The sequence below is a fragment of the Astyanax mexicanus genome, chromosome 1 (genome assembly GCF_023375975.1).
Source record: "Astyanax mexicanus isolate ESR-SI-001 chromosome 1, AstMex3_surface, whole genome shotgun sequence".
Classification (NCBI taxonomy): domain Eukaryota; kingdom Metazoa; phylum Chordata; class Actinopteri; order Characiformes; family Acestrorhamphidae; genus Astyanax; species Astyanax mexicanus.
Window position 1 is genome coordinate 49969742 of NC_064408.1, and position 19826 is coordinate 49989567.

At 38.4% G+C, this 19826-nt stretch overlaps 1 protein-coding gene across 1 annotated transcript in view; it reads left to right on the top strand.

Annotated features, from left to right (window-relative positions):
* Positions 1 to 19826, top strand: part of rngtt (RNA guanylyltransferase and 5'-phosphatase) — a 236531-nt gene that overhangs the window by 143593 nt on the left and 73112 nt on the right. The window lies entirely within an intron of this gene.

The following is a 19826-nucleotide window of genomic DNA, read 5'->3' on the forward strand; positions in this document are numbered from 1 at the left end:
AATCAGTATTCATCCATGTATTGAATCTTACTTAACTCTGGGGGGACACTGTTGATTACTGTTGATCTATCGTATTGGATATCTCTCAGCTCGCTGCATGGTGTGTGTGTGTGTGTGTGCAGAGGTGTGTGTGTGTGTAAAGTGTGTGTAAAGTGTGTTGTGATCAGCAGGTTTTGCAGTGGGGTCTCTGTACAGTTCAGTGGGGATCAGGCTCTGTGTTAGACTGAGCTCTGTCACGCTTCAGGCTGGGGTTTGGTGCTGCGGCTCTACCGCTGCTCTCCCTGCTCTCACAGCTCCATCTCACAGGGGCTGTTCATCATTCTGAAAGCAGTGTGTGGGCGTAGCTACTCATTTCCCTTCCTCTGTTCATCCGTCTCTCTCACGCTCGCTCCATCCCTCTACAGTTTCAGCATCTCTGTCCTCTCTCTCTTTTCTCCTACATTCTCTCTGATTTTTCACTTTGAGTTTTTCTACCCTATACCACTTTTTCTCTCTCACCCTCTCTATTGTTCTTTTCTACCCTTTTTGCCCTTCATTCTTTCTCTTTCTTTTTTTTCCTCTTCCTCTTTTCCTCTCTTACCTCCTCCCTGCTTTCTCTGCTGACTTTATCACTCCTGCTTGCCCTCACTCACTTGTTCTCTCTATCCCTGCTTCTCTGATGTCTCTTTTCTCTTTTATGCATTCTTTTTTTCCCTTCAACTCTAATTCTTTTTTTTTCTCTCCTCTCAATTCATCCCCTCTTCTCTTTCTGCACTGTTTTTTTGCTCTCTCTCTCTCTCTCTCTCGTTTGCTCGCTTGCTCTTTTTCCCTGTCTCTCTCTTCTACTCCCTTTCTAATTATCTCTCTCTTCCTCTGTGTCTCTTTTTCTTTGTCTTGCTTTCACTCTCTTTCTCTTTTTCTCTCACTCTCTCTTCCCCTCTCTCTTTCTCTCTCTCTATTACTCTGTCTCATTCTTTTTCTCTCTCTTTTCACTTCCTTTCTAATGATCTCTCGCTCTCTCTCTTTCTCTCTATCACTCCCTCTTGCTCTTTTTCTCTCTTTCTCTGTCTCTGTCTTTTTTCCTGTCTCTTTCACTACCTTTTAATGGTCTCTTTCTCTGTCTTGCTTTCACCCCCTCTCTCTCTCTCTCTTTCTCTCTCTTGCTCGCTCTTTTTCCCTTTCTCTCTCTTCTGCTCCCTTTCTAATGCTCTCTCTATTCCTCTTTTTCTTTGTCTTGCTTTCACTCCCTCTCTCTTTCTCTTTCTCTCTCCCCCTCTCTCTTTCTCTCTCTATTGCTCTCTGTCTCATTCTTTTTCTCTGTCTCTTTTCACTTCCTTTCTAATGATCTCTCTCTCTATCGCTCCCTCTTGCTCTTTTTCTCTCTTTCTCTGTCTCTGTCTTTTTTCCTGTCTCTCTTTCCCTACCTTTTAATTGTCTCTTCCTCAATGTCTCTTTCTCTGTCTTATTTTCACCCCCCCCTCTCTCTCTCTCTCTCTCTCTCTCTCTCTATCTCTCTCTTGCTCGCTCTTTGTCCCTGTCTCTCTTTCACTCCCTTTCTAATGGTATCTCTCTTCCTCTGTTTTCATTTTCGTTGTGTCTCTTCCTTCCTCTGTGTCTTTCTTGTGTCTGGCTTTCTCTCTCTCTCTCTCTCTCTCTCTCTCTCTCTCTCTCTCTCTCTCTCTCTCTTCCTGCACATCAGTATGGTTATGTTGCCTCTCGCTGGTGGTTCTAAACTGTGTTATCAACAGATGCCCAGGGCTTATCAACCCCATTAATCCCCCGTCAACAATCTCCGGCCTCCAGACAAGCACAGCACAAGGACAAAGGAACACAAAGGCAGCTTTCTTTCTCTTTTTTCTGCATCTGTGTATTCAGTACCACCTCTGCCATATTCAGCAATGCTGCAGACTGCATGCCTGATACTGCAACTGTGCATCAAGCCAGTGACAGGCTCTACTTGATGAGAGTTAAACATCAAAAACACAAAAGCTGTGTTACGATCGCTGAGTTTTGCTTCATCTTCCACTTCAGAATGTTCTCTCCTGCTTGGCAGAGAATGTTCTTGTGCATTGAATTGATGAACCCAGCTTATGTGAGAAAGGCAGTGACATTTAGAAGAAGTTCAAGAAGTCACTGCTGAAGGATTTTTATGTTGAAGGGGGGAGAGTAAATTGGCTGCCATGGTTGAATGGGTTCGCACACTGAGAATAGATATTGTGGCTTCTCCTGTTTTTCTTGTTGTTTATGAATTGGGTTTTCTTAAGCCTCACCTCAGCCTGTTTTTGCTCTGGCTGGCATTGAGCATAATCTGTTTAGGAAACGCTTGAAGGCCTCAGTTATGCCCAGGAGGTAGTGGGGGATTTTTTAAACCATGTTCAGCTGAAACATAATATGTGATTATTACCTGTTGATTCGCAGCTAGACTGTAGACCAGATCTGAGGGTTTGTAAATACAGACTGACCGTGCTGAAGGGGTAATCTGCATCCAAAATCAGCTCTTTTTTTAAGTAGTAGTGAAAAGCAAAAGCACCAAAACATTTCCATTAATGGAAAACATTGTCAAATATTCCACAGCCATGTTTACTTATTTTAATCTATGGTTAAAGGTGAGTTTTCTCCTTTCTTAAATGCACAAAATTACAGAATACAAGAGCTCTCTAAATGCATATTAAACATATCCTTCACTGAACACTAGAAAAAGATAACTATGTATCACTGCATCATATTTGGTAAAATTCTAGAATACAGGTTTGGTAATAAAAAGGACCTGACAACTGTCAGTCACACAAAATAATGTAACTGTTTATTGTTGGCACTTGTGGGCACAAAAGCCTTTCATGGGAATGTCTTGAACTTTTGACTCTCTTAATTTGAACTTTTGACACACTTTCTGGTTATAACTGGCATTCATGGGCGTGACGTTGCCACTCTTCTTGGCTTTTTTGGCTGCATAAGCTTCTGCCTCTCTGTATAGATGTTTTTGTACTTGTGGCCGGGATGTGAACTTTTGCTACTTTCTGGTAGCTATTGTTGTATTTTGGGCTTAGTATTAGCATTCGCTGTTTTTCAGTGCTGTAATTGGTGCTTGTGGGTGTGACATCAGTTTTGACACTTATTGAGTCAGTTGTTGTCACTTTATTTTATAGCTATCTTGGTCACTTGTGGGCGTGACTTGAGCTTTTGACACTCTTCATGACTATCGCTGATACTTATCTCAACAGTGTGAACATTCAGTGCTTTTCATGGCTATCACCGTCACTTGTGGCTATGGTACAAGCTTTTGACACTCTTTGTGACTAATGTTAGTACTTGTAGATGTGCCTAAACTTTCAGAATTTTGTTTGCATTTGTCAGCAAGCACAAGCTTCTGAATCTCTTCATGGTTCTCGTCCACACCTTCTTCTCTTAGCAGTTACTATTTGCACTAGTGGTCATGGTTTGAGTTTTCATCACTTTTGGTGGCATTGGCACCAATAGTATGGGTGCCTGCCTCAGTATCAAAATTGTCATTGTTTATAAAGCAAAACAGGGTTGTGAATTAACAGTTAGTGAATTCTGATATGTCTTGACTTTTATTTCACATGGTCTCTCTGTTCTAACTGATGTGACCAAAATACCTGTCTTCACTAAAGAATAGAACTTAATGGCTAAAATAAACAGTTTAGGCAGCATACAGGTCAAACTGTGAATACAGGTGCATCTCAAAGATTAGAAATGAGTCCTGCTGTAAAATGAAATCCACATCTCCATAAAAGTTGTCAGCAGAGGGAAGCATGAAGATGCATGTCTCTCCAAACCCTCACTGATTGTAAAAACTTTACACTAGACCTCAAGCAGCTTGGACTGTGTGTCTCTCTACTCTTCCTCCAGACTCTGCTCCCTTGATTTACAAATGAAATGTGAAATTTACTGATGATCAGTGATGGTTTGGAGACACATGTCATCTGCTGGTGTTGATCCACTGTGTTTTATCAAGACTAAAGTCAGTGCAGTTTTGTTTTCCCACAAAATCTTACAGCACTTCATGCTTCCCTCTGCTACTGACAACTTTTATGAAGATGCGGATTTCATTTTCCAGCAGGCACACTGCCCACACTGCCAACAGTACAAATTTTATATAATATTAAAAAGTTTTGAGACACTAATTTTTGGGGGTTTTCATTGGCTGTAAGCCATAGTCATTAACAATAAAATAAATGATTTGTGTTTAATAAATCTATATGAGTTAAACATTTTAAACTGAATTACTAAAATGAAGTAATTTCTCAATGATATTCAGTTTTTTTGAGTTGCACCTGTATATAGAGGCACACAGTATCTTTTACTAGGCCTTTTTTTTAGATAACTAAACTGTTATCAAAAACAATGTTTTAATATGTCTGGAAATTATTTGGTATCAGTGTTACGCGACCACAAAGCAGGTACTTTCTTTGTTGTTTTGTTGTTAAACAGATTCACCCCATTTAAGATTTGAGATTTTAATACCAGGCATAACTTCAAGATTACACACAATCATACCGTAAGTGAGTAAATGATGCATTTGAAGTAAATGGAATGAGAGAGTGCATAGGGTTTAGATCTAATCATCTTCAAATGAGCCACCCTTTGCTAATCATTCTAAACTTCCTGATGACTACTGTTGCCCCAGTTTAGCTGTTTGAACTTTTCTTTAAGCAGGTGTAAAGTTGATAATGAATGGTTCTGGGAGTAGGGCCATTCAGAGACGCTTGTTCTCAAATCACAGTCTCTTGTGTCCTCTGTTCGTTTAAATTTATGTGATTTGAATGTCAGACGAGCCTTACAGCTGTCTGGAATTTTCTCCCTAATTGAGACATTTCCTGTCCCCACCCTCCAGTTATAACTACCCCATCACATAATGCTACCAGTGTTGGGAAAGTGTAAGCTAGCATGTGTTTCCCACAGATCTGTTCAGACTGTCTATAACACAGCATGCATCATAATTGAACAACTGAACATGCTTAGAGGAGAACACTAACTGCCACTTCTCTTATGTCAGTTAACAAGAGTGATTGAGGTGAATTAATTCATTCGAAGGGCCAGCCATCCATCCCAGAGAAGCAGGGGTCAATTGTGCCTGTTGATACTCCTAACCACAGGTGGCTGTAGCACCAACCTGTGATTAGATGGCTGTGCCACTTGAGAATTCCTCTGTAATGATAACCTTAATAATAGTAGTAAGGTTAAGCCATAGAGTAAAGCAATAAAGCTATGACAGGCAGTCATCATGGGTAAGGGGAGTTTGTTTGCACCAAAGTAATGCAGTTGTGCGCCCCTTATATACCCACACCGGGGGAGAATCTCACATACATGCCCTCTTCTCCCTAATGTAGTGCTCAATGTAGATCTTTATTCATTTTCATTGTCTGTATAATGATTTTGGCCTGATTTTGTTTAGCTGTTTCTGTAATACATTCCAGTTTTACTTTAAAAGCACTTTAACACATTTAGAAATTTTACTAAATTGTACTTCTTGTAGCCAATGTGTTGTTAATACAGTGCTACAGCTCAGAGATATGATAACTGGTTCAAAGGAATAAAGAGAATACCTTATTTTTTTCACTGCAAGTCACACCAGATTATAAGGCGCATTATGTGACACTAGTAAGGAACAGGGGTGTCACCATGTTTTCTCTCTAATTCAGCAGGTTTCACTGCTGGGTGGTGGTAAGCTACGTAAACAAAACAAGTCAAACGTGCACTAGAGATTAATCTACAAAGATTTCCACTGAAGCTGGAGCATTAGCATTAGTGGCTAACCACTAGCAGGTAATGCTAATGCTGCTTTAGTAATGCTAGTCGGGATTAGGAGCAGGCTAAAGGCTAATGAAACTCACGTCTGGACAGCGAAAGATCTAGTACGGTTAGCAGCTAATGCTAATGCTGCTCCAGCAGTGCTATCCGAGGTTAGCATCAGGCTACAGGCTGATAATTCTCACCTCTAGACGGCCAAAGAGTAAGTGCATATAGGGGCTAATGATAATGCTGCTCCAGCAGTGCTAGCTGGGGTTAGCAGCAGGCTACAGACTATAGACTTATAATACTCACCTCTGGATGCCCAAAGAGCTAGTGCTTAGCAGGGTTAGCGACTAATGCTAATACTGCTGGAGAACTAAACTGAAACTCCTGAATAACGCTGCACTGAATAGCGGCTTTACTGCTCCTTACAACCCGACTGGTAGAATTCATACATAAGGTGCACTGGATTATAAGGCAGGCTGACGCTTTTTGGGGAAATTAAAGGATTTTAAGTGCACCATTTAGTGCAAAAAATATGGTACATGGAAAAAAAAAAAATATATATATATATATATATACCAAGTACCATTTCAATTGCATTGGAAGTACTTTTAATTATTGGCATTTACACTTACACTGTTTGATCTTAAAATGCCTCTCTGACCACCTTCAAATGTTATTTGCATGATCTGAAAGTAATCCAATCACGATGCAACCTAAACAGGTTTACACTTTGTTTTTCATGTATTCAAGTGTGCACACTGCCAGCTGTACTGTTTGGCATTGAACATTTTTTCTGTTATTTTCCCCCACCATTCACATTGCACCGGGGAGTAAGGGGATTTAAGATGCTGCCTTGGTTTATTACAGCTTGAAGCATATCTAACCAGACCAGACTTTTAAAACTGGTAAGGCATTCAAGTCACTTTCTTTTCTTTTTGTAATACAGTGTTACAATTCAACACTGAGGAATTACTTCCGCTGAACCCTAACACTGAATATTAATTACGGAAGGGTTTAGTCTGTTAGCTATTTATAGATACTGGCCCTGTTGGTCCCCCTGGCTCTAGTTGTTGTGAATATAAGTTACCAGCCCTTCTGTTTCCCATCTGTGAAGACACTTAGTGGCCCATGACAGTCCATTACTGGCACAGAGGCATGCACAGGTGTGTATATTAACACTGAATGTGGATCAGATTTTAAATTCAGCTAGATGTAGAATTGTATTTACCTTATTTCTCTGCTCTGTGGTATGATGGAGTGGTTAAGAACCCACATTCATATATGATGTGAAACACTGAAGTTATTTTGCTTCTTCATTGGTTTGTATTATTTTTGTTTCACATTTCACTCAGCTGTTGCTGCTACAAGTTTTATTTAATGATTATTTAGTCAACATCAATTATTACACTAGGTATCAGGTAACTCTGTTTACTATCTTTTCACAAATTGGCTTTTTGTGAGGTAGCTTTGCTTTAGCATTAGTTTGCTTACCCAAAAACTGTCTGTCTTTCTCTGTGTAAATTTCAAGCAACAGTGGCTTTCTGTGTCGCAATACATTTGTGGCCAAAACTATTGGCGTCCCTAAAATATTTCCCAAAAAATTATTGCAATTTTGTTATAAATGTGCTAATTTTTCTTGTGTATAAGGAAGAAAAAACACAATTGACATATTTTCACACAAAATTGGGCAATGTGCAGCAATAACGGGCAGAACAAGCATGGAGAACAGAAAGAAGGTCTGTTTTTAGAACCAAAATTTTCCAAATGTGGAAATATATCAACAATCTCAAGGTTAAAAGTCCATCTCCAGATATCTTGATGTCGATTTTTCCACGGTTTCCACGGTGCGCAACATAATCAAGAAGTTTACAACCCATGGCACTGTAGCTAATCTTCCATGTGGATGGAAGGGAAACAGTAATGATGGGTTGCAAGGCAGGATGCCTTGCAACCCATCATTACTGTTTCCCTTCCATCCACATGGAAGATTAGCTGGATAAGCAGCCCCAATCAAGTTCCAAGAAATTCAAGCTGTCCTGCAGGCTCAGGGTGCATCAGTGTCAGTGTATCTGTTGACATTTGAATGAAATAAAATAGTATGGCAGCGCAGACCCAGGTATACCAAATATGGTGGAGGTTTAAAGATGTTATGGGGTTGTTAACTGCCTCTCGCACTGGGTTCCTTGACTTCAGTTACTTTTTCCAAAGGGTGTGCAAACAAATAACATATTGAGAGTGCCAATAATTTCGTCCAACCCCTTTTTTGGAGTTTCGGCATGTTTTCCTCTGTTTATTTTATTTTTTATATATATTTTTGTTGTACACATGTTAAACATGTGTATGGCAAAACAAGTGTAATTGCAATTATTTTCTGGGAGAAATAAATCAGGGGTGCCAAAACGTTCAACCAGGACTGGTAAAATTCTCTCCTCCGGCTCTTTTTATTTCTCTATCTTTCTTGTTTGCTGTGTAGAGATAGGACATTAAATGACCTCTGCATAATTTTGTAATTGTGATTTTGAAATGACGAAGCAATGGCAGCAGTAATTTTGTAGTAATTTTAATATGCCATTACTTCTGCACATAAAATTCTAAACTAAGCAAACAAACAGTAATTATGCTTCTGTAGAAGATGTGAGCTTAGAAAATCAAAAACAGAGAGTCTGATTTGATCGGGGTCACCAGAGTTTTGCATAAGACTGTGTGTGTGTACTTTGAGATGGTTGGTTTATTTTACTTCTTTTTACTGCTTTTTTTTTTTTAAAGAAAATGAAATGCAAGATTAGTGTTAATTTAAGTGCCTTTCAAAGAAGCGTGTCCACAGTCTGCCTTTGAAGACATTAAGGGGCTCCCAGGAGAGGTTCAGTGTTCGGACAGCCTAGAGAAGTTAAAGGAATGGTTTAGGGGTGCATTCTAATGTTGCTCACAACAAATTCAAGCTAGTCATTATGTTCCATGACTAATACTTTCATTTTAATAATTTGGGTTGACTAATTTACTTTTCTTTTGCAACATTAGCTTTATTGATTGATGTGTTCGTTTAATTCTTAATGCCAGAACAGACAGAAGCAGTCAAGCTGTAAAAGAGTGTAGAATGGTGGATGAATGCCGGATGTGAGAGGCTGGTGCAGTTATCAGGGTAAGCATCAGGGTTTAAATTTAGTGCAGAGAGATACACAGAGTCAGAAAGTGTGCACTTTTTAAACCTTTTTCTATTTGTTTCTGTGGCCAAAAATAGCTAAATGTTTTTGATTCTGCAACACGAACTGTACACTTACCTTTTCATCATATTCCATACTCCAAAATCTTTGCTAGTTTCAATGAGCTAAGAGTGAGATATAATTAATATTAAATTACTCCATATATTTGTTATTCTGCGTGCTAATTCATGACTTTAATGGCTTAAAGTTGTAGAGTTGGAACACGCCTATTAATTACTAGTATTTGGTATTATGATCCTGTTCTAATGGTAGTGTCACAGTGATTTCCCAGTTCCAGCCTGTTGTCTCTTTGCCGTTTTGCTGGGAAAAGCAGTAGTCATGGAAACGTTAAAATTCATCAGATGTCAGAGTAATCTGAATGTCTGCGAAACACACAGATGAGAAGTAGTGGAAACACAGCTCACTCTGCCAACGAGTGGCATCCTCCCTCCCCCTCTCGTCACGCTCTGCTGTGGCGGTAGAGGAAGGTTAGTAGTTCATGGAGAGCGTGTGGAAAAGCCTGCGTTCTCTCCTCGTTTCTTCAGGCGGGAAGCAGAATGTTTTAGAATGCAACATGCAGGTTGGCAGAAAGTTGGCACACATCACACTCCTGCAAAAGACACACCAGCAAACAAATCCGCCAGTCTCCGCCACCCTTCCTGAACAAGCCTGTCTGTCAAAACAGTCCAATGAGTATGCCACCTCTCGTATTAGAACACTTTGTGCCAGAGCTGTGCATGCGGTCATGTGCACCTGATTTAGAATTATAATGAGAGAGCAGTTTTTTCCCACAGGGCTTTTTCAGCAAAATTGCTTATGAAACAAGTCATGAGAAAATAAATCATTGTTTTTGAATAAATGAGTCAGTCTGGAGAAAATAAAGTATTTTCACAAAATGAGACTCAGAAAGGCAATTTTAAGGTAATGTTTTGTAAAATGAGTCAAAATCATAAGAAATGAAGGTCATCTTTTGTAAAATGAGTCAAAGTCATGAGAAATTAAGGTAATATTTTGTAAAATGAGTCAAAGTCATGAGAAATTAAGGTAATATTTTGTAAAATGAGTCAAAGTCATGAGAAATTAAGGTAATAATTTGGAAAATGAGTCAAAGTCATGAAAAATTTAGGCAGTAGTTTGTAAAATGAGTCAAAGTCATGAGTAATTTATGTAATATTTTGGAAAATTAGTCAAATTCATGAGAAAAAAAGTCAATATTTTGGAACATGATTCAAAGTCTAGAGAAATGAAGGGAATAGATTGTAAAATTAATTAAAGACCTAAGAAAATAATGTTTTTAGAAAATGTGTCAAAGTCATGAAAAAATAAGGTAATGTTTTGGAAAATGAGTCAAAGAAATGAGAAATTAAGTCAAATGGAATGCAATAAGAAAAATAAGTGTCAATGAGAAAATGTATGTCACAAAAAAACTTTTGACCAAAGAAATCAACCATGACAAATGAGAGTGAGAAAATAAGTCAGTATTTTGACAGAATGTGTCAATCATTAAAAATAAGTCATTGTATTGACAAAATGAAAAAATTGAGAACATTGAAGTCATTCTCGTGAGTAAAAAAAGGTGAAAATGTAATTTTTCAAACAAATAAAACAGCCATTGAGACAAAACATTTCACATTCATCACACTCACTATATTTTATTTAGAGTAGCAATATTTAGGAAGTGTGGGTTCATACATTAATATCGGAAGGTTTGTTTATGTATGGGTTTTGAGTTTCTGTCATAATTGTGTTTTAAGTCACAATCACACAAATACCGTTTAAAGAGTGCCAGATCCCACCTGTTAATTTATTCATGAAGAAGAAAGGCTTATTCACCCAGAGCTTTATGGACCTCACTCATTTAATCCCACTGCTTCATCATCGTGACTCATTTGCACTCCTCTGATTGTGATTCATTGGCTCGTTTCAGACCACCATAGATATTTAGACAGGTCCTAAATGGCCTCTCTTATTTTCTCTCTCCATCTATATTCCGTTCTGCTTCCAAGGAGGACACAGACCGAGGAACACATGAATTGTTTCATCAGAAATGAATCATACACCTCCTCTGCTGTGGGCCGTGCAGTGGCTGTTATTGTAGTCACACTGCGTGATTACTATGTTTATTATTCATGATTCCATGTTGTTGTTTTTGTTTAGAGGGTTTTTTTTGAGGGAGATGAGTTTAAGTTGGTTCAGGCAGTCTCTGGAATTTTTCCCATCCCTATGGTGCATTTCTGAAAATCAGCTCACTAATAGTCATCAACAGAACCATCTGACCTCAGACATTTGATTAAGTGCTTTTGGCCTTCATGCATAGTGAATGGTGGATACTAATACATATTTTTGGCCTATTTAGGCTCACTTAAAATTCTTTAATTTTCCCAAAAATCAGCAATGCAACTTCGAATCCGGTGCGCCTTATGTATAAATTCTACCAGTCAAGTATTAAGGAGCAGTAAAGCCACTCTGCTGAAGTACAGCATTATTAGGGTCAGCATTAGCATTTGCCGCTAACTCACCCAGCCTTAGTGCTAGAGAAACTTTACTGAAAACTCATCCTTAGACAAAATATTGGTAATCTAAGCTTACTGTAAATAAATAAACAATTTAATCACCCAAATAAACAGTTTTTAGAAGAGAAATCTGTTTAGATTAACATTTAGCACTAGTTTGACTTGAATTTATTTAGTTATTTATTTTTTATGACATTTGTGTTTATTTAGGCACTTCCCCATTAGAAGGGAAATATGTCGACGCTCCCTTTGCTCACTTTGATGTACGCATCCTTACTAGTGTTGCTTAATGAGCCTTTTAATCCAGTGTGCCTTATGTATGAAAATAGACCAGAAAATAGACGTTTATTGAGGGCGAGCCTTATAATCTGGTGCACTTTATAGTCTGAAAAATATGGTAGTAGTTAGAATGCATTCAGAATGGGAACAGAAAAACTTAATACGACTTAATAAAATAACTAAAACCTCAGAAAATTAGTTATTGCTTTTATAAAAATATATAAAATATTCAACAACAAAGTACTCCAAGTAAGTTAAATTTTGGACAAGGAGACTTTCACATCACGTGTGGTTCATGAGGTGGACAAAATAGGTTAATAGGTTTGTTTTGCAAAATAAGTCAAATGTTACTTTTTTCATTAATTATATAATGATGCTACATGGTTGCATAAAACAGTCTTTAAAAATATCATGTTTTATTTGATACTTGGTACAATGATGGGTCTGTTGATCTTGGTCTCAGTTTCAGACTTGATTTGGTTTTGTTGGATCAGGTTCGGAGCTGTGGGTTGGGTCAGAAAAGTATTGAGCAGTAGTGTCAGGTTTGGACTGAATTAAACTCTTCTGTAAAGTTTGGAAGAAAAGGAATCAGAGAGTCCTAATTGTCCATGATAGGGAAGTGCTATAGCTGTATCACACAGCCTACAGTCTCAGTAGGGTTGCCCAGTGTGTTATGCTTTAATCAGTAGCACATTATCAGCTTTGAAGCTTTGAAAAAATGCAAATGATCCATTAAATCACTAATATCTTTCATACTGTATGTGCTGCTGTGAAAATCCCCAGTAAGCACAGATTAGTGATGTGTGATTGGTTTGTTGAGGTACTGATATCTACTGAATGAAGGGTTCCTTACAATATATACAATAAGTGTGTCTCAAGATTCATCATGGTAATAGGGTAATTACAATGCATTGTTAGCTGATGGTGCCAAGATAGAGTATAAAATGTGCTGCATTATTAAAGACTTTGAGTAGATTGGTAACATCAGCCTGATGTTTAGAATAAGCGCAAAGGGGCGGGGCTTTCTCTCTCTCCCCCATGTTCTCTCTCTTCCTCACCTCCTCTCTCTCCAGTTTCGGTCCTAGAGGGCCAGAGTCTAGCAGATTTTGGTTATTTTTCCAAATACCAGCACTTTAGATCTGGAGCTCAAGTAATTCTGTGAGTTACATCTAGTGACTTACTGTCTTACCTCAGCATCACACAAAGTTATGAGCTCACAACCCCTAACAACTTCAGCTCCAGCATTACTGCTCAGCCAAAACAAAGGCCAGCTCTGCATTTCATTCTAGAGACAGCTACTCTAGTAGTCATCACTTTCTAAAGTAGTTGACTGGTCAGAAAGCATCAACACACTCTTTAGTGTTGTCATTTGTCATAATTTCCAGAGCCCATAGCATCTGACACTGGTTTACGCAGTGCTTTTCAATGTTCAATGCTCAGGGTTCATAGGGGTGCTTGAAATCCTGGATTTTTTTTTTTTATTGTTTTCCAGGCCTGGAAAGTGCTGGAATTTTGGAGAAATTGCTTGAAAATGCTTGAAATTGTAACTGCATTTACTTTACAACAAATAACTATCTAAACAAATAAGTTGACATAGAGAAAATTGCAGAGCATAAAATAAAAAAGGCTTCTCTCGCACACCCATGTATGTGTGACAACAAATTCCAGTTCTTTCTCGTAACATAATAGGAGTTGGCTCACGAGGAGCCGGCTCTGTTTGCCCCCAGATGCAACATAGTTTTACCACTTTTTTTAAATACAGACAGCAGGAGAGCAAGCTAGCAATGCTAAAAGCCAAGCTTTGGATTTATCGAAATAATAATAGTAAGAATCCGGGTTGCACATACAATATACTATTAGGCTAAGCCGAGCCCGGGACTGTTAACACGGTGTCACTGTCCTCCAAGGAGCCGCTGTTGGACTCGCTTCAGTGCCGTGAAACGAGCCGATCTCCAGCTGGAGATAGCTATGCTAAAAGCCAAAAGCCGGGTTAACAGTGCTGCTGAGCGGCTCGTGAATCCACGATACAAGCCCCGGAGATCAGCTCATTCCAAGCACTGAATCAAGCACTGAATCTGGGCATTCGCTGAGGGAGGTGATCCTGAATCCGCCCCCAAACTGTCAAAAATACCTCTTTCAACACTCGCACCTGCTGCACTATTTTACTTGTGTTTACATTAACATAATACCATCTCTTGCAGTTTGACAAAAAGCTAATCAATAATGTTTATTATATGTATGTATAAATGCTCTAAATCTCACTCCCAAATTTGACATACTACGGTAACTGCTCAGTCAAATGAATAGGGTAAACATGCGGTGAAAAACATTGGTGTTTAAATTGTGTGAAACTGACACCAATAAATCCATAATTCCTGCTATTTACTTATTTAGAAGTATTTTTTTCTCAGTAGCATAGTCGCTGTGAAGTGTGGAGAGTAGTTTTGCGATATATTAATTATTGTTGAATCGCAGTTTGAGATATCACCGTTATCATTAATTTACCACAGCTGAAAGGTGCTGGAAAAACTTGAAAATGGGTCTTGAAAATGCTTGAAAAGTGCTTGAATTTTACCTTGTAAAACGTGTATGAACCCTGCATGCTGCATTTAAAGTTTTTAAAGTATGTTAATTTGTGCCATGTACACACTGCATGACTTTCAGAAATGTCAGATTGTTGTACGCCTCACATGACGCAGCTTGTTGACTTGTAACAAAGAATGTTTGCACACTACACGACTAACCAATGACACATGTACTAATTATGCAAGATCTTTTAGGCAACAGGCAACAGGCCCATCTGCTCTCCAGCAACAAAAACTTTTTGTTACAAAATTATACAAGAACTGATGTGATGTCATCCGCTAGATGTTATTTCTTCTCTACCAAAATGGTTGTGGCTCCACCCTCTGCTTTCTCCTCAGCCCGTGTCTTGCACTCTTATTGGCTGTAGCTTGTCGCTGCTCTTACTTTCTGTCAAACTGCAGTTGGAGTCATCGGCAGGTTAGCATATTAAAGCTGACGGATATTTGTAAGGCATCGGCGATCACACTCTGTGTTCTAGGATCACATTCCTCAGCAGTTCACAAAGAGAGAAAGAGCCAGCACTGATCCTGTGCCCGGCAAACATCAATTTGCTTCTGAATTGAGGCCTTTGTCTGCAATCTTAATAAACACTCAGTGACTAGAAAGTCAGAGCTAAAATCATGTAGTGTGAACCTGGCGTTAGAAGATAGCACTCTGATGCTGCTGTTTGAATAAGATGTCCTTTTCCTATGCAGAAATGCTGCCTGTTTTATATCTAGAAAACCTTCTGAAAGTGACAGAATTTAAAGGAGCTAGATGGAACTTTAAACTAGATTATGGACAGTATTTCCGCTCTCCGCCTTAATAGTCCATTCCAGGAAATGGTAGAAATTGCAGGATTCATCATGCATGCATCCATTATCTTTCATCATACTATTTTTTGTAAATGCACAAGATTCACTACTTATGTCCAAATATCTGTGATGTGATTCATAAAACCGTATTCTGTATCTTTAAACAGCTAAACCCCATGTTCAGCTGGCGAGTGCCTCAGGCACAGGTAGCATTAGCATCAGCAGATTTACACATGCAGATGCTTCAGAACACAATGTAGACGGCCTTCCTTCATCTCTCTCTCTTTCTCTCTCTGTGAAATGGTCGGTGGGCGAGTGCACTCCTTTCCGAATGCTGAAATGTTCTCTTAAAAAAAAAAAAAACATTTTTTTTCATTATGTTTAAATGGTAAAATGATTAAGACATCTGAATAAGATAGTTTGGCATGAGGAAAATCCTTGGCACTGAAAGAGAAGAGAATTCCTTCCGTGATTGCTCTCCCTGATCACCTGGAAAACAGCTCAGCTTCGGATGAGGGATGAAGTTATGAGTGGAGACGTTATCTACGAGTCTTTGGTGGGCTACATCGTGGGCAAGGACAAAATCAGTAACGTTTTAAAAGCAGATACTGAGAAAGTGGTGACCTGGATTTGCATGATGCTTCAACAACAGCAAAAAAAATTAGTTACCCAGTATCGGTTTCTAATTTAGCTTAATTTTCACATCTAATTAACAGATTTTATGAGTATCTTCATTTTCATAAAATAATCGCCAAAATTGATTTTTTTTTTTTTCCCTCTAAATCATTTCCTCATGACACTGCAGGGACACCTGAGGTAAAATTTCCACCTGCAGTTGATCAGATAATTTGATATATATATATATATATATATATATATATATATATATATATATATATATATATATATATATATATATATATATATATATATATATGAAAAGGGCCTATAAGATTATTTATTATACCTAGATCAAAATAATATGTGATTTGATAGCTTCAGAATAGGCAGCTACCTTTACTCAACTCATTTCTATGATTCTGGGTTTGTCCCCGTTTGGTAAGTGATGACATTTAAACTATGATATAACTTTTACTTCTTAATAAATAAAGGCTATAGGCTATACATAGCTAGCTAGCTAAGTCCACAAAGCTAGCTAGAAATGCTCTACAATTTCTGGCTGTTAAAATATTATCTGTTTTCTGTCTAGAAAATATATAAAATATATACATTTTGAATAAGGATTGTTTGTGTTTGGTTCTGCTGCTCGACTGTATCATAAACTATCCTCTTAAACTATTACTTATTTTTAAAAATCATCTGTGTTTCCTGAAAAATGTAGGTGATTATTTTCAGAACTTTTTTACTTAAATGAACATTTTGTTTGTTTAATTAAATGTAACCCAACAATGACAGTGGGGAAGTACTACTGATACATTTTCGGAGCATATTAATAAGGGAATCATTAGTGCTTAAAATACACTGATCCAACTGTACATTTCATTAGAGTGCATCTAAAACTGAATAAAAGTCACTGTACTATGCATAAGAAAAGATATTTGAGTAGCGATTCTGTGGCATTTTTGTCAGAACTTTGCAAATTGTAAATATTGCATATTGCAAAAAATTGTTTAAATATTGTAGTATGATATTTTTACATTATTGCCCAGTTGTAGTAAGTATATACCCTTTAATTGATGAGGCCTACCCATTACATGAGTCCCTACTGGATGCTTGTTGTTTATATAAGCCCAGATTGTGACTGTTATTCCTGAACTCACTGCACTGTTATGTTCAATATAGATATGGACTTTAATTTCTTTTGCAGTTTTAGTGCTGGAAGGCTGTCGTATAACAGACTTTGGTTATGTCTGTTCTCAAATGATTCTACTAAACTTTGTAATTAACCTATGAGATTATCCAGGTGAGTGATGAACAGGGAAATCACCAAACTATCATTGCAAGAATGAATCACAATCTGTCTGTAGACATGCTCCTGTCTGTCTCAGGCTATTAATGACTTTCTTGGGTTGAGGCCAAGTGAATCATTCACAGGGAACACTGATATTCCCAACACTGCAGTCACACACCAGCATCAGACTGTTATTGAGCACCGTGTTGCACTCAGATCTGTTCCCAGCACTGCAATAACACTAACGTCAGCCGTCAGAGGGCTCAGAGCTGCTCAGTTCAGCTTCGTAGTTTCGTGCACTGGTGGGTGTACGAGTGTAGACTTCATCATGACTTTTCTTGGAAGGTCTGGAACTTATCTAATAGAGTTAAGTTATTTCCCTTCTCAAGCGCTCCTGCAAAACCTTTTAATAAAGCTGTGAATAGAATCAGATGAGTGTTCAACTGGGAAATAATCAAACTGTGCTGGACACCAGTCTTTTATATAGCGGAACTGAGGAATCCTGTTAAACAGCTGAACAGGTGAATTTAGTGGATATCTGGCACATGTGGAGCAACACCCCTGCAACACATGCTCATAAGCTAAGAATCCCAGCAGCTTTGACTGTATTACTGCTCAACCAATGGAGCAGAGGCATCAGAGGCATTTTTAATGTACAGTGGGCACACTGGTGGTGGTCTATTTTGACAAAAATAATTGTGAAGAATTAGCTGCATTTCCTACATTCTGGTGTATTTTTTAGCAGGTTGTTAAACACCCAATTTTACCTACAAAAGTGACTTCATTTAATTACTATTTGTTTGTATTTTGAGTCAGACACAGCTCCCTTGTGAGCAGCTCTAGCTCCCTGCAGCTCAGCTGGAAAACGTCAGACAAATGTTATACATGTAAATGGTCAAAACAGAGACTGTAAAAAAGATGGACGGCGTGTCGCTGTTCCCATTCATTCAATGAAAATGAACCAAAATCTTCCAGCATGTTTGCGATCCTGAAACCCGAGTCTGCGCAGTAGAGACCAGAGAAGGGGAAAGACTGTGAAGAGACAGCCTACTCATTTAAATAACCCCGCCCCTGAGGGCTGCCTCCCCAGAGCTCACCTAGTCACTGGTCCCACCCCGGCTAGGTGTAACCCAGCCCTTTTACAATAACCACACCTTTTGGAATAGAGCTGAATAACGCTTTAAAAAAAACAATTCTGTGGGGATTAAAAAAATTGACAATATAAGCCGAGGTTATACTAGCTGTTACATTTAAATAAAGGAGGTAGAATTACAGTATATTTAAAAAAAAGTTGAAAATTGAAAGTTGTCTGTTTTGTCATTAAAACCTATGGGGAAAAATAAAAGTAAAAATAAAAAAGTTAAAAATAAGTGCTAAAAAGGATTATGTTAAAGCGGTTAGTGGTTCCACTGACAACTGTTTTTGTCAAATTAAAATCGATTTTTAAAGTAAGCAAAGTAGCTTTACAGAGATCCTGGCTCGAGACTGTTAAGCCAAATTGAAAGTGCCAAGCAAAACTTAGGGAGGAACCAAAACCCTGTAGTGGGAATCTCACCCTGGTTGACACAGTATAGGATGACAATTAGCAAAACAAAGAGAATAACTAGACAAAAAGTGTATGATGAAGAAGAGCTCTGGCTAATGTGACAGCTAGACATACATTATGATGATAGTGTGCCAGAAAGAAAGCCGAAATGCCTTTTGAATCCACTTCAGTTCAACTTTAACGGGGCTTTTAAGGAATGTTTATTATAAAAAAAGATCAAAAAGGTTGCATGAGGGGTTGTATGAACGATGATAGAAGTATTTTGTCATCATTTCTCACAATGACGATATTTTTTGTGCATTATGAAGCCAAACACTATAGGTTTTATCAGATTTTATCACTGATGTAAAATATGCTGATGACCCTCAAATGAATTGACTTCCCAATAATAAAGAAATTGTTTAAATGTTTAAACCAGACATAAGAGTGTAAGCTACTGATGATCTCTTGTGTCCTTCTTTTGACCGTTTACATGTATAGCATTGGTCTGATGTTCTTATCAAGACTTTACATGGATCGTATTATAGAGATTGTTGAATGTAGAGTTGAGAATCTTGTCCAAGCCTTCTTATCTAGTGTCGTCTACTTGTCTGACTGGGGAATCAAACTCTTGTCTGCTACAGGTAAGACAGTATTGAGTTATTTTGACAACGTTCTACCTCAGCTTGTCACGACACTTGCGTAGCACATACCATGTGCATGTAAGAATAGTACATATAGTTTTGTACATGTTGTGTTACAACCAACATAGAATTTAACACCCCCTACTCACTCCAGCAGCACTTAAACATGTATCGCAAGAGTGAATCACGATCTGTAAACGCCTGTAGACGCATTACCGCTTTATCTCGGCTATTAATGATATTCTTGGGCTAAGGCCCAATGAATCATGCACAGGGAACACTAATATTGCAGTTGCACACCAGTATCAGACTGTTATTGAGCACCACATTGCATCTAGACCCTTTACCAGCACTGCAGTAACACTAACATCAGCCATCAGAGGGCTCAGTGGTGCACTGGGTTCAGCTCCATGGAATACAGGCTTGCACAGTGTCAGGCTGTTGGTGGGCTCAGTTCTGTACTGGGAACAGTTTGGTGCTCTTGTGGGTGTATGGATGCAGACGTGTGCGTGACTCATACCCATATCCCATGTATGCGTATGATGTCTTCAGTCTCTCCTGCTGTCTTGTTAGCCTGATGCCTATTGGAATCCGATTCGCTTCTGTTTGCCAGTATGTATTGTACTGCAATTTG